At 42.4% G+C, this 11,616-nt stretch overlaps 1 long non-coding RNA gene across 1 annotated transcript; it reads left to right on the top strand.

Moving 5' to 3' along the window:
• The first annotated feature begins 471 nt into the window (after nt 1–471).
• LOC115645150 lies at nt 472–4,847 on the top strand. Its single transcript, XR_003998664.1, has 3 exons — nt 472–483; nt 1,270–1,272; nt 4,745–4,847. It is a non-coding gene; the product is annotated as an uncharacterized LOC115645150 (long non-coding RNA).
• Nucleotides 4,848–11,616: the final 6,769 nt, after the last annotated feature.

Here is an 11,616-nt window from a genome sequence, read left to right as displayed (position 1 = left end):
AAAAGGCGTTTGTCCATCAGTTACTAGACAGTGGTTCAGCATGATAGGAATCAAAACTTCAGGATTGTCAAAACATGGAATAGGTATGGAGATTCAAAGCTAACATTCCAGAGGAAACAACTAGAGACAAAAAGGAAACCAGACTCTTATATCACACTACATTGAAGGATCTGGTCCTCTCTAATGAGATTAAAATGGACATTGATATTGCTCAATAAAGAATATCACACATGATGATAATGATCAAATGGAATAGCAGGCATGGCTCAGTGCATGAACTTTGAAGCTGGGCTTTTCAAAACAGCCTGAAAGGAATTACTTGTAAACTGAACACATTTGAGCCAGAGTCCTTCAGATGCACCAAATACAGAACTTCAAGGCCATTTTTACTGCCACTTTGCAGACTGAAACCACGCTTTAAGGTATGGTATTCCCCATCTCCAGTATATTTGACCAAAAGCCATTCTGGTAATTTCTCTCATAGTTCTGCTGGATTGTCCATGTTGAGCCCTGATTGTTTATAAGAAAAAAAAACAGAAAAAGTCATTCAACCACCAGTTGATATCTTCAGCTGGAAATAGGCACCATGTTATTAATATTCATTTTATAGAGAGGAAAGGGAGCATACATATATTTTAAATGTTCCTGCTTTAATAAACGGATCAGGCCACCAGGTGGTGCTTTGCTCTAAAGTTGCATATCAGGAGACTGGCAATGTAGCAAACATAGGCTGCTGCTGCATTTGCATCAAGAAGTTACCTGTGGGATTAGCTTAGAACAACTCTGTCATTACAATCACTACACATGCCCTTCCTGCGATGGCAGATGATAAGCAATAACCAGACGCAGCTGAGCCTTCCTAGCTTTTTTCACCCAGGTTTTGCTAGGGAACAAAAAAAGCCTTTCTTTAGCCAAAGGAAACCTCTGCAAAGAGAGAGCTCTTGCAAATGGCCAAAGCCAGCTCAGATCAGATGGAAGACACCTTCCTGTTGGCTTTCAATGGCTTTGAATCAGGCTCTTACTCCTGACAGCAAGCAAAGATGATGACAAACACCCAGCCCACCAGTTTTAAGTTGTTGGGGGAAAACAAACAAACAAACAAACAAATAAACAAACAAACATGTCAGCTAGAGAACTGGTGTAAATAACAAGACCTAACAAGGAGCCCTCTCTCCACAGCAACAGACGGAGGGCCAGAGACAGCTGTAGAGACTGGTCACCCCTTTTTCTCTTGCCTAGAGCCTGTTTTTGCCATTTAGGTGGCATGAGGGGGTTACAAACTGGGCAGAAACTGCCAGGAAATACCCATGATGCAAGTGGTATTCCCAGATAGTGTCAAGCTACTGAAACTGCTTTTCACCCTCCCCAGCTTAGTCCTCAGTGAATGGGAAGGGACAGGGCCTGGCTGGAACATGGTACTGTGGCCACTGTTGCCAGGGCATTAGCTAAGGCAGCTCTAAGTATAGTAATGCAGATTCAGGGCCTGGGTATTACACTGTGAAAGTGACTTGCTTTACATCATTGAGGAAGGAGAGTGGGACAGGTGGGTTCATAGCCTTTGGATAGTCACTTGCCAAATCTTCCCCCCAATGACTTATGCCTGTGTGGGCGTATGTGTGCATGCACACAGGGGAGACAGCATAGGCCCCTGCTCTGAAAAAAGCTATTTGTTACACTTTTACCCCTACATTTGCAAAACATTTCATGGGCCCCTGGACATGTCACTGCCATCAAAGTCCTTGAGAATCAATCACAGGGCTGAAACCCCACACAGCTCTTTGAATATGTTCTCTGTGGGTTGGAAAGAACACAGCGCACAGGCTGCAACTAGGCAGAATTGTCTGTAAACACTGCAGCACCCCAAGAGAAATTATACTGGCTATAGTGTCCTCTGTTTGGTCAGACACAGACGTATGTGCACTTGGGACTCTCCCTTATCTCTTGGTGCATTCATTGGATCATTTGTTTTGGGAGCTGCTCTGAACAGCTCTGCAACGGAAACATCAAGGAGGGAGAGCAAAGTCAGGAGAAAATGGGTGATTGTGGCCCAAATGGAAGGATGTGTGAGGAGAACCACCTCACAAATTCATTCACAAGACAGGAAATATCCTGCACTGTGGTGAACATCTTCCGCAACTTGCCTGAATAGGCTAAAGGATTAGTTCTCTTATGTATTCTCCAGCTGATCCCACGCTAAGAGCTTTATGTGGATTTGGGCTGGCTTTCCTGCACCAAGTCCTTTGACCTATTAATCCTTCAGAAATGACCAGTTTCTTCTTCACTCGCCCCCCCCCACCATCCCTCGTTTTTGGGGGTTTTTTTTTGGATCTTCTCCCACAACATTTTTAGAGCAGCAGCCTTTCCAATAGTTTTAGTAGTTAGGGGCCTGATCCTGACATCCTTACTCATGTTGGTTGGTACCTTACTACACATGTACTCCCACTGAAGCCAATGGGCGTAGTCATAGAGTAAGGCACAGTAAATTGTGGGTCAGGGTGGGCAGACTGAGGCCCCGGATGTTTTAAAGGGATGTACACAGGATCGGCTCCAGGCACCAGCAAAGGAAGCAGTTGCTTGCGGCGGCACGTCTGGGTCTTCGGCAGCAATTTGGTGGCGGGTCCCTCATTCCGTCTCAGAGGGAAGGACCCACTGCTGAAGAATGGAGAGGCACAATAAAGCTGCTGCTGAAGTCCTGCAAATTGTGGCTTTTTCTTTCTTTCTTTCTTTCTTTCTTTTTTTTTTTTTGGCTTCGCCGCTTGGGGTGGCAAAAAAGCTGGAGCGAGCCCTAGATGTACACACAACTTAGTCCTTTAAAAATAAGCCGCTGGGTAACCATTTCCATTCCTTTACCTTAATTTAACATTTGATCCATCAGAGCGGAGCACTGATTGATCATACAGTTCTAAAATTCACCCGGAATGAAAATGACACGCTGCTCTCAGAGCTTGCAACCATTCTCTGTTAACAGCACTCACTCATATGCTCCCTAGGAGAATCAAGGAAGCTGCTGCCATAGGAGGCCTTATCTTGAAGATGGGAAGACATCGCAGCAGTTACAGGTTTACTCTCAGGGCTACCTGTCCAGCCACAGATCAAGTCAGAATAGAAACTAAGCACCCTGTTGTGGATCAGAAGGAGTGTAACACATGGGACAATTTTGCTAGCACTGAAGTGGCAGCCAGGGTGCATGAGAAGCGCATTCTGAAATACATCCACCTAAATCCACATGCTTATTATAATCTTTTCAGTGGGAGAGAGCATTACTGATGCCTCCGCTAGTACAAGATGAGCCCACACCAGGTTCTCTCCCAGCCAGTGATTTCTGCTATTCTCTCTTTTTCTGGCCTTGGCTTCCCCTTTGTCTCTTCCATTACCATTTGATGGAATAGGACGACTGCAGGAGACCCCTTAGACATCTGCACACTTACGCTGAAGATAAATATTTAGTTCTGGCTTTGTGTCCATGGACCTGGCTTCCCCATACTGCAGATGTACTTGCTGTCCCTTCCCAGAGCATCACTGAGCCTGTCTACAGGGGAAATGTAGAGGCTTTGGCTCCATTTAGAAAAGCACATGAACACAAGCACACAAAAGTTAATATGGCTTAAACATATGATACATTACGCATGTGCTTAAATCCTTTTTTGAGTAGGGATGACAAACATGGGCTTGAATGCTTTCTTGAACTGGAGCCTTTGTTTATTGAATAGAATGCTTTATACAACATCATGAATGGTTTAGACACAACAAAGCCTTCATCGTGGCATCAGGTTAGATTAGACTCCTCTTGGGGTCCCTTCTAACCCTACAGTTCTATGAACCTCTGATCTAATGGCAGTTTGGCTGTTTCTAGAAGTGGAAGGAATTTGAACATTTTCTTAGCTTTCAACAGGAAAGCAGTGACAGGCCCACCTCTCTTTGGATGCTGCAGCTCACCCTCATTTTTGGAGGGCTGTGAGGGCTAAGTTTGATCTAGTGCGAAGGCACACAAAAATCTGAAAGCTGTGGATTGAGGTGAAGAATGCATTGTTTTATATTTAGTATATGATCATGTGATCCACCAACAGATAGATAGCTAAGAAGGGGAAAATGCATTGCCCATTGTAAAGTTATTTAACATTCAGCACCAGGGGACAGAGAGTATAGAGAGGAGTGGAGTTATCTTGGTTTGCCCTCCAACTCCTTTAGGAATAGATCACTGCCAACTTCCTCTCCTCCAGGGCCTACAGATTTCTTAGCACAGCACAAAAGGTTGGTCCAGTTTAGCTCTATAAATAAAATCTTGTCAGGATCATTAATTCTGAGCTGACCACTATCCCACACAGTAGTTCTGTGCTGTCTAATAGAGTGAAGACAATATTACCTGGTACAGTTCTCACACTCCTATACAAATATGTGAAGAAAGAATCCACAGATCTATAGCAATTACTGTGTAGGGCTTGTAAAAATTCTCTCAAGGCTTTGTCTTAATGAAGCATATCAAGTGTGATAGATATATTTATAATTAAAATTGCTGTATGAATAATCAAAGAAAAGTTATGATCCTCTCCTCATCTACTGTGTTGCCCAGAATAAGTGATTTGTCTTATTTGGAAACCCTCAGTCTCCCACAACAAAACCCCCAAAACAAAACAACAATCTTCCGTCCCAGCTGTAGGAGAAATAGCTTAATTATACATTTCTGCTTGCTTGTGTGTGTGTGTGTCTGCATGAGAGAGAGGGCATGAGTGTGTGTATGTTACAGTTGCCAACCCTCCAGGATTGCCCTGGAGTCTCCAGGAATCAAGATTAATCTTCAATTAAAGATTACGTCATGTGATGAAACCCTCAGGAACATGTCCAAACAAAATTGGCAACCCATGTGTGTTTGTGTGATTTGTTATGGCAAACCCTCTGCAGTCTACCCAAGCAGAATCAGGATAAATTAGGAAGGCTATAGCAAACTCACACTCTTTTCCTGAGCAAAACACAAGCACAAAATTAAACAGTATCAGGTCTTTAAAGCTTGCTTATTAAAATAAAAAAGGAATTAGTACTAAACTCTCATGGAATGAATCAGAAGAGACAAGAGAGGAAGCCAGACAGCATACAGGAAACTGCAGCCTCAAAAGAGACCTGGATTCCAAATTCTAAAAACTTTATTGTGCCCAGCCCTGCACAGGAGAAAGAGGGGGTAACAAGGACCCATCCTACTTTGCATACTCTCCCAGAGGCCAGACACTGTGGCAGCCTTTATGCTTCTTGGAGCACAGAGGCTAGTTCAAGGCAATGAAACTTCTATCCCTCACCTCCCACGGCCCTATGCTGGGGAAAGGGTGGCACATTGCCATGTTCTCTTGACATTTCTTGACAATGGGCCTGGGTCGCCTCTCATTTACACGGGTGCAAGTCAGGAGTAGCTCCACTGAAATCTATGGAGCCACACCACAAACTGATGTAAGTGAGAGGTGAATTGGACCCAAAGCTTCCAGCAATTCTTCAAGTACCAGAGGGGTAGCCGTGTTAGTCTGTATCGACAAAAACAATGAGGAGTCTGGCAGCATCTTAAAGACTAACAGATTTATTTGGGCATAAGCTTTCGTAGGTAAAAATACCCTACTTTTTCAGCAATTCTTGGTAAGGCAGTACAGTTCCACACCCTTCCTTACTGCAGGCTATGGCTTACTATTGCCATTTTGCCCTAGACCTAATACATAAAGGTTTCTAGCTTTATACCCAAAGCAATTCTATGCCATTAATAACAGAGGGGAAACCCCATAACAAAGGACAAGGAGTTCTCTCTAGAGGGAAAAACTGGGATCTGAATTCTAAACTCACTTTTCAACTTGAGCAAAAGCTTGCTTCTGGCTTGGATGCTTCTGGGCTTCAGTTTTGAAAATGTTTAAATGTATATCCCAAATGTTCACACTCATCCAGCAACTCAATGGATTTAGTGGGAATGACTGGGCTCAGAGCAGCTGTTGGTTTGGTTTTCAGCTCATCAGAGGATCTTATTAAAATAGTAAATTTCCATAAGAAGTGCTACTGCAGCATTTTCTTAGAGGGAAGTTGTTATGCTAGTTGGATGATAACAACACATTTGGATAACTTGAAGATCCAGGTGCTTGGAAACAAACATCGGATGCTCAGCTCTGGGCAAAGTTAGAGCACCCACTGAGAAGGGAATTAATGCTCACACAGTTCATCAAACATTCCCTGTACTAATTCAAACATTCCCTATTGTATGTGAGATTTTACTAAAGCAAATGTAGAGAGAATCCATCTCAGACCCTTGCTCTTCGTAAATTGTTCATGTACTTTAACAATGAGAGGATTAAGGAGCCCCCTCTCCCTTTCATCTAAATATGAAACTAATGTTTCAGACACCTCCCCATTTTTTGCTCTGGGCATATGCTCCTGAATTCACGTTGCTGTCAAATTAATTTGCATCACCAAAATTATGCCTCAGTTGAATTTGTTAACGTGTTGTTGGCTGTTTTCATCTTTCATATAAATATGAATCTATTTGTAAGCATGGAGCTTGGTAATTATGAGTTTCTTCAATGAGGCTTAAGTAGCTGGCAACTGAAAAATGTATATTATAGGCTGTAATGTTCGCCTAGAGATTTGAATTTAGTGCACAAAAGAAAGCTCTCACTTCCTAGTGAGCTTGTTAGAAATATTTAATTTTGTATTTCTGGTGAATAGGGTAACTGGAACCATTGTAGCTTTTTTATCTTCTGAAAAAATGCTGGTCAGTTTTGATTTTCTTAAAAGGTTTACAAGCCCTGGGAGTGACAATGCCTAAAGTTTTTTTGTTTTGTTTTGTTATGTTGATAAAGAGCAATGAACATACAAGGGCACCTATTCATTACTCCAAGCACCGTAGGCATGATTCAGGATAAACTGTAATGACTTTCACCATTCCTACAACGCCAAAAATTCTCCCGACTGCGCCATTCCTGACCCTAAATGAGACATAGATAGGTAAAATAATGATTGACCCAATTCCTACTTCTTTCTGCTACTAACCACTATGATGGGGATTGATCTTGCAGGCTACTGATCAGTCTGAAGCTGACCTGCCAAAGCACTCAAGCATATGCCTAACTCCAAGACAGGATGTCCTGCCAAAAAAAATATGCTTTAGCTCAACCACAAGTTATGACCCAGCAATCACTGGGTGAAATTTTGTGCAACATGTTAGGCAGGAGGTCAGACTAGATGATCATAATGGATTTAATATCTATGAATATTAACTGAGCACGTGAATAGTCCCATTGACTTCAGTGACCTCCAATGAGACTTCATTGGGACTACTCACATGCATAAGTCAAATTAAACATGTACTCAAGTGCTTTGCTGGGTTAGGGCCGGCGTGCTTAGCATCTTGCAGTACTGAGCTCATAATTCTCCCAGCTCTCCAAGAGGTTCAGGAAACAAATGTGCCTGAAACAGAGACACATTTTGGGCTATTTGGACCAGTGGGATGGGCGAGTCCCAAATTCAAGGGGCCCTCACACACTTTGAGAAAATAAAAAACAAAATAGAACATTGTTGTGGGAAGTTCAAAGCTTCCATGTCCTGAATTTGCTTTTAACTGCGTAACCATAACCTTCCACTGAAGCAGAGTTTTGCACTGAATATAAAATGAAGCCAAAGTATCATGAATCATGCTGCCTGTGACCACATAGTACGTAAAACACACAGGGTGTGAAACACGGTCTAATTTCTAACTTGGGAGAATTCTCCAATTAGCATTTGGCACTTAATGAAGTAGATAGGAGAGTGGGTAGCCGGAAAACACATTCACCCCATGCATACCGTTAATATTCACCTGTGATTCAGCCAGGGAGAGATACAGCTAAATAGAGATTTAGATAAAAATACAATCTGAATAGCTGAACTATAACAAGAGTTCTCTAAATAGCATATGTGGTGCTATTATTTTTCCCCAGAGCACGCACAAATTCTTTGAGTTCAGAGTGGGTTTATTTTTTAAAATCTCTATAGAAAAGCTTAGTAAATGTCTTGCTCATGTTGATGAGGTTCCTCTGGGGAATGTCAAGCACAAATAGTAATATACCCTCAAATAACTCACCCCTCCAAAAAAAAATGCAGAAGAGGAGGGCAATAATGGAAGCAAGGAAGAATACTTTTTAAAAGAATCTCTTCATGTCGATATACAGCTAGTGCAGTTAACATAATAAACAGAGGTTGATTTAGGGAAGAGAAGGAAATAGCAATTGAAAATCTTTTAGCAACAAGAATTTAGCTAAGTTTGTTGAACATAAGAAACAAATGACCGTCAGAGGGAAGAGGAGAAGGAACATGGGAAGGCTGTTGTGGGTGGTCTCCTTTTGGAGAGTTAGCATTTGGATTCCAGGATATTTTTTCCTTCTAAGGTTCTATTGCCCCTTTAGCCTGAGCAGTTAGCCTATAGTCAGGGACTTACAGGATTGTTTCCATTAGGATGAGAAAGTGAAGATCTGAGTGAGACATATTATTGGTTTAACCTTGTTAATTTACAAATTATGGACTCAACATCCCATTTTCCTGAACAGGGTAGAGACATGTAACAGCAGGCAGGTTCTTTGCTAAGAAATCCCTTAGCCTGCCACTCCAGTGAGCTCTATGCCCAAGAAGCCCTGTATCTATGATTTCTTTCAGGGTCATAATCACAGTCACAGCACCTTTACGTGCCTTTCTGGTTCCAACCCATACAGGTTGCAATCAATATCCCAGTCCCTGTATCTGCAGTCAGGGAAATCCCTCAGTCCACAGAGCTTGGCTCTGATCTACCACGCAGCCTCATTCCTCTGGTGGTGAGCCCCGCTATTTTCAACAATTTTTACTACATAAAGGGGCTTGTTGATTCCTTCTGTTGACCCTGAAAGAGAGCTTGGCCCACCTATTGGCTTTAAAGAGGTCTGAGATTGGCTTTAGATCCAAGATCACCCCTGCTAGTAGCCAGTAGCATCTTGCAGCACAACAGGTCATATCTGTCATCGTGCACAGCTATTTATAATACAGTATTAAAAGTGAGGCACGTGTGACTGAACTCTCCTCTGCAAAACTGGGGCTAATGTTGCTCCCTTGGTCTCTGTCTCATGACTTGTCTCATTAGGCCCTGACTCTGCAAAGACTCATGCATGTGCTTAACTTTTGGCACTGTGAGTAGTCCTCTGAGCTTCAAGTAAAGCAATGTTTTATCATTTGGAATGTACTTGATGTTGTCCCCCCGTGGTTCTCACAGAGATTCCTCCAATGGGACTACGTGCAGTAGGTAAAGTTAAGTATGTGCATAAGTCATGCCAGATTTGGACTCTTGGACGCTTTGGGCAGGGACTGTCTTTTACTGCGTGTACCTAAAACACTCAGCAAAATGGGGCTCCAATCTCAGGTGAGTAGAGAGGTGCTACTGTACAAAGAGCGTAAATAATATAATTACTCAAGAGCAGCAATTGCTTGTTGCCTGGCACTGTCATCCTTGGTCCACAGCCTAATTCCACTCCATTCTCTCCAGCTATATGACAGGAGGATGAGACCTTGTTCTTATGGTAACTGCCTTGCTTGGGGTCCTGTAAATTCATAGATTTTAAAGCCAGAAGAAACCATTATAACCATTTAGTCTGACCTGCTGCATAACACAGGCCATAGAATCTTACCCAATAATTTCTCCATCAAACCCATAATTTCTGTTTGAGCTATAGGTTCTTTTTTGGAAAGATACCAGAGTTCAAGTGAGGAAGAAGCCACCACATCTCCAGCTAGGTTGTTACAATGGCTAATTCCCCTCAGTGTTAAAAGTAGCAAAGAGTCCTGTGGCACCTTATAGATTAACAGACGTTTTGGAGCATGAGCTTTCGTGGGTGAATACCCACTTCCTCAGATGCAAGGTGCCACAGGATTCTTTGCTGCTTTTACAGATCCAGACTAACACGGCTACCCCTCTGATACTTGAGTGTTAAAAGTGTTCATCTGATGTTTAGTCTGCATTTGTCTAGCTTCAACTTCGGCTTGTTATACCCTTGCTGGTCTGCTAGACTGATGAGCCCTCTGCTATCAGAAATCTCTTCTCGATGTATGTATTTGTAGTTCATGATCAAGTCGTCTCTTAACCTTCTCCTGGCTGAACTAAGTAGATTGAGCTTCTTGAGTCTCTCCTAAAAGAAGGCATGAATTCCAGGCCTTGAGTCATCCCATTCCCTGTTCCCTGCCTTAGTTGTAGTTTAGCAGCTAAACCGGTTCCTTCTTTTTCTTCTCCACATTATTTATTATTGGGACTGGGTAGAGGTCCAAGCAGTGATCATAGCACCATTGTTCTGGGCACCAGGCACACATCTAATGAAAAGAAAGGCCCTCCTCCAAAGAGCTCGCAATGGCCAAACTGAGGCACGGAGCACTTAAGTAGCTTAACCAATGTCACACCAGAGAACCAGTAGTAGAGGAGCTGGGAGTAGAATCTTAGTTTCTTCACTGAGCCTCATGTTGTAGCACATGGACTACAAGAACTGAGTACAACAGCTCTCTCACAGAGACAGTGTCACAAATGAACCGAACTAGCAACGCAGCATTTTCAAGGACTGTCAGTGCTCTCACTAAAAAGCTTTATTTCCCAAGGATTTCATAACATGCCAAAGACAATGGTTTGGGTCTTTACCCTGATACTCATCCTCCCAATTCAAAAGCAAAATGTGTGAGTAAAACAGAGGCAAAATACTGAGAGCTCCCATTGGTTTGCACAACTGAAAAATAATTCAAATGGTTTCTCTTTAACTTCTCAACTAGGGAAAGGCTAATTTTAAGAACCAAAATGTGGCACACAGACACTCAGCTCCCACTTTTGTTCATTTTAAGCTTTGTGTGTGCTAACATTTCAAAACCAATTACAAGATTGGAATTTGATCAGTGACTTTTGAAAAGCCAAGTTTTCCCAGTAGATCTACTGTGTATATATCTCCCACTCTATTCCATAGCAGCTTTCGGGGGAAAACAGAAGACAAGATAGAATCTAACCCTTTGTTTACAACCCATTCAACTCACATAGAAAATATCTTATTTCCTTTTCTTCACAGGGCCTGTATGCAGCAATACATCAGAGAAGCTTCTACAGCCACTGATTCTGGGGCTTATTTGTGTCTACAGATTTCTGTCTTCTATCAGTAATTTTTGTTTGTTTATTTGCTCTCTGTAAGTAATACTCTTCACCTGGGAAAGCTGCAAAAAGACATGGTGGGATGTCCTTCTGTAGCTGCTTCATATGCAAAGGCTTGTACTTCCTCCTTGCTTCAGAGTAAAACTAACTGGCAGTCAATCTCCCTTTGCAGCCAGCATGGTGGGAAACATATTTGCTTTGGGAGTTGTCCATTAGGGCTAGACAGACACAGCACATCCAGACTGTATGTGGGGTAAGTTTCTACAGAAATAAAAACAACACCAGGAAAGAAGGCACAGGCAAAGAGATTTTGCTTTCTCTTTTGCTAGTACTATTCACATCTGTACCCTATGTGAGCAACTAATTGCAATAATGAGATGCAGCCAGTAGCAACAGTACTCTAGTAGCAGGTAAGCAGTAAGAATTCAGCACAAGCAGAAACATGTAGAAAATAGGCAATATGGGACCTCAGATAACTA

The sequence above is a fragment of the Gopherus evgoodei genome, chromosome 2, assembly GCF_007399415.2.
Source record: "Gopherus evgoodei ecotype Sinaloan lineage chromosome 2, rGopEvg1_v1.p, whole genome shotgun sequence".
Classification (NCBI taxonomy): domain Eukaryota; kingdom Metazoa; phylum Chordata; order Testudines; family Testudinidae; genus Gopherus; species Gopherus evgoodei.
Note: the sequence above shows the minus strand (reverse complement) of the source record. Positions and strands in the feature narration are given on the sequence as shown.